A 4,321-nucleotide genomic window follows, 5' to 3' on the forward strand; every position below is an offset into this window, starting at 1 on the left:
GGCAAAGATTAAAACTAGACCTATATCTCTCACCATGCACTAAACTAAAATAAAAGTGGATTAAAGATCTAAATATTCAAATAGAAACTCTGAACTAGTTGGAACAGAGGTTAGGTAGAACCCTTGAAGACATCGGTGTAGGAAAAGATTTTATGAACAAAACCTCAGTTGTCTGTGAACTAGCAGAAACAATCAACAAGTGGGATCTCTTCTTTATTAAAAGGCTTCTGCACAGCAAGAGAAACCACCAGCAGTGTGAAGAGACAACCCACAATGTGGGAACAAATCTTCACCTGCTCTTCCTCAGACAAAGGTCTACTATCTCAAATCTATAAAGAACTTAAAAAGATCAGACCTCCCAAATTGAAAGACCCAATCCAAAAATGGGTATCTGAAATGAACAGACATTTCTCACACAAAGAAGTAGAAATAGCAATTAAACATATGAAAAAGTGTTCAACATCACTGGTCATTCAGAGATGCAAATGAAAACAATGCTGAGAGTTCACTTCACTGTAGAAAGAATGGCAGCTATCATGAAATCAACCAATAACAAATGCTGGTGGGGCTGTGGGGAAAGAGGAACCCTGCTCCACTGATGGTAGGAGTGTAGACTGGTGCAAGCACTGTGGAAATCAGTATGGAGATACCTCAAAGAACTAGGACTGGAAGTCCCATTTGACCCTGCTATTCCACTGCCTGGGTTCTTCCCCAAAGAATTAAAAGAATCATACCACAGTGATATATGTGTGCCCATGTTCATAGCAGCACAGTTTGTGATAGCTAAAACTTGGAAACAGCCCAAATGCCCATCAACTGGAGACTGGATAAAGAAAATGTAGGTTTTTAAAAATAAAAGGGAGTACTACTCAGCCATAAAAAATGAGAAATTAGAGACATTTATAGCTAAGTGGATGCACATTGAGGCAATACTCTTAAGTGAAATAAATAGGACACAGATGTGTAAATACCGAATAGTTTCTCTGGTGTGAGAAACTGAAAGTGTAAATAAGGACTAAATGTATAATAGGTCATGTGAAATAGGAAGAAAAGGGGCAAAGGAGAAGGAAGTGGGAGGGCTAGGGGAAAGGATAGAAGGGAATGAGATTAATATGAGAAAATGGAAAAATAGGAACAAAATCTTTGTAAATAGGGATGAATGGAGGGGTTGAGGGCAAGGCTGGGCAAGGGTGAAAAATAAGAACCAAGAGAGACTATGTAAAGGTGCAAAATTCCAATGATGAATGTCATTATATTGTATATTTAAAATGTACCAATGATTAGAATGAATAATCGATAATGCAAAATAGGAAGAAAAGGTCCAAAGGGGTAGGGGTAGTGGGAGGGGCAGGGGAAAGGAAAGAAGGGAAAGGAAAAATGATGAGAAATGGAAAAAATGGAAATAAAGTCTTTGTAAATAGGGAAGGGTGGAGGGCGTGAAGGGAGGGCTAGGAATGGGGAAAAAAATAAGAACCAAGATGCATTATGTAAAGGTACAATTCCCAATGAGAGATGTAATTGTGTTGTATACCTAAAATGTACCAATAAAAGAATTTAACAAAAAAAAATTCTACTTATAGTTTACAGAGCAGATTGAGCCAATTCAAGGATAGAATATCAGATATAGAAGACAGGATCGCAATTAGTGACCAGGAAGAGAAAAATTTCTTAAAAATAGTAAGGGGCTAGGAGGAATTAATTCACCAGGTGCTAGGTGATGCAAAGAAGAATAACATAAGACTGATTGGAGTCAATGAAGAAACAGGAGAGAGTTCAAACAACATTAAAAAACTGTTTACAGAAGTAATGGCACAAAAACTTCCCAAGCAGGGGAAAAGAACTTGACTTACAGATAAGTGAGACATATGCGACTCCAACTAGCCATAATAAAAAAAATCTACACCTAGGCACATAATAGTTAAGATTCCAGAAGCCCAATAGAAGAACAAAATTTTAGATATTGAACTCGAGTTGGAAGAGGCGAGTCCGGTTTCAAAATGGAGGGCCATGATCCAAAGGAACCAGAGCAGTTGAGGAAGCTGTTTATTGGTGGTCTAAGCTTCAAAACTACAGATGATAGCTTAAGAGAACATTTTGAGAAATGGGGCACACTCACAGATTGTGTGGTAATGAGAGATCCCCAAACAAAACGCTCCAGGAGCTTTGGTTTTGTGACTTACTCTTGTGTTGAAGAGGTGGATGCAGCAATGTGTGCTCAACCACACAAAGTTGATGGGCGTGTAGTGGAACCAAAGAGAGCTGTTTCTAGAGAGGATTCAGTAAAGCCTGGTGCCCATCTAACAGTGAAGAAAATCTTTGTTGGCAGTATTAAAGAAGATAGAGAAGAATATAATTTGAGAGACTACTTTGAAAAGTATGGCAAGATTGAAACCATAGAAGTTATGGAAGACAGGCAGAGTGGGAAAAAGAGAGGATTTGCTTTTCTAACTTTTGATGATCATGACACAGTTGATAAAATTGTTGTTCAGAAATACTACACTATTAATGGGCATAATTGTGAAGTGAAAAAGGCACTTTCTAAACAAGAGATGCAGTCTGCTGGATCACAAAGAGGTTGTGGAGGTGGAGCTGGTGGAGGGAATTTTGGCCGTGGTGGAAACTTTGGTGGAAGAGGAGGCTATGGTGGTGGAGGTGGTGGGAGCAGAGGTGGTGGGAGCAGAGGTAGTTACAGAGGAGGTGATGGTGGATATAATGGATTTGGAGGGGATGGGGAAACTATGGCAGTAGTCCTGGTCACAGTAGTAGAGGAGGCTATGGTGGTGGTGGACCAGGATATGGAAACCAGGGTGGTGGATATGGTGGAGGAGGAGGATATGATGGTTACAATGAAGGAGGAAATTTTGGTGGTGGTAACTATGGTGGTGGTGGAAACTATAATGACTTTGGAAATTATAGTGGTCAACAGCAATCAAATTATGGATCCATGAAAGGGGGCAGTTTTGGTGGAAGAAGCTCTGGTAGTCCCTATATGGTGGTTATGGATCTGGTGGTGGAAGTTGTGGATATGGTAGCAGAAGGTTTTGAAAAACAACAGAAAAGGGAAGCTAATTAAAGACAATGGCAGTAATTAATGAAAGTAACCCTGAGGAGTTGATTCTACCAGACTTTGCTGACTGACCTTGGCTGGAGCTCCCTCTCTTCATTATTTTTCTGATAATGTACCCCATGGCCATGATGGGGAACATCGCCATCATCCTGGTGTCCAAGTTAGACCCCCGTTTTCACAGCCCCATGTACTTCCTCACCAACCTCTCCTTTCTGGACATGTGTTACACCACAAGCATTGTCCTTCAGATGCCCTTTAACTTGGGGAGCTGCAAGAAGACCATCAGCTATCTGGGGTGTGCAGTTCAGTTTTATGTCTTTCATACAATGGGGGGGCAGAGTGTCTTCTCTTGGGCATTATGTCCTTTGACTGCTGTATGGCAATCTGCAGGCCTCTGCACTACAGCTTCATCATGAATCAACTCCTCTGCCTCCTACCAGCATCCACTGTGTGGCTGACTGGGATTACCTATGCTATTTCACAGGCCACTGCTACACTACAGTTGCCATTGTGTGGTGTCAATAAACTGGATCACTTGGTGTGTGAGATTCCGGTTCTGATCAAGATCTCCTGTGGTGAAAAGGAGGCTAATGAACTTGCACTGTTTGTTGTATGCATCTTTATGTTAGCTGTGCCTCTGTTTAATTCTTGCTTCCTATGGTAGTATTGGGCTTGTTATATTTAAGGTGAAATCTTCTGAAGGAAAGAGAAAGGCCTTTGGGACATGTTCCTCTCACCTCCTTGTGGTTTTCCTATTTTATGGTCTGGGCATCACCATGTACCTTCACCCCCCCCATCTCCAGGAACCAGCCCATGTTCATGGGTCTCTTCTATGGAGTGTGACTCCCACCCTCAATCCCTTCATCTACACCCTGAGGAATAAGGATGTGAAGGGGGGAGTAGACAGGCTAGTTAAAGGCATTTTTAGATCCAAGTGACAGTTTGTAGACATCACAGGAAATTATTTAATATCTAGAGTAGATAAATTAAAATTTATCTTATAGCCCATTAATGTCTTAAATCTCATGTCATTTGTTCTTATACAATATATCATGTCTCTGGTGTTTATTATCATTTTAGGAAGGACTATACTCATCTAATATGTACCATTATGAGTACTATATTTCCAAAAACCTATTGAAGTGATTCTATTTGGGTAGCTACCTGCTCATACAGTAGCTTTGCTAAGCATGAAATATATTAATAACATGAAATATATTAATAACATGAATTATAATCGAGCTATAATAGAAC

At 40.3% G+C, this 4,321-nt stretch overlaps 2 pseudogenes; both read left to right on the forward strand.

Moving 5' to 3' along the window:
* Positions 1 to 1,963: 1,963 nt before the first annotated feature.
* LOC101712600 (heterogeneous nuclear ribonucleoprotein A3 pseudogene) lies at positions 1,964 to 3,060 on the forward strand (annotated as a pseudogene).
* An 18-nt stretch (positions 3,061 to 3,078) lies between these two features.
* On the forward strand, positions 3,079 to 4,005 carry LOC101712964 (olfactory receptor 2B6-like; annotated as a pseudogene).
* Positions 4,006 to 4,321: the final 316 nt, after the last annotated feature.

The sequence above is a fragment of the Heterocephalus glaber genome, unplaced genomic scaffold (assembly GCF_053883595.1).
Source record: "Heterocephalus glaber isolate CG9 unplaced genomic scaffold, H.glaber_assembly_v1.0 deba00001481, whole genome shotgun sequence".
Classification (NCBI taxonomy): domain Eukaryota; kingdom Metazoa; phylum Chordata; class Mammalia; order Rodentia; family Bathyergidae; genus Heterocephalus; species Heterocephalus glaber.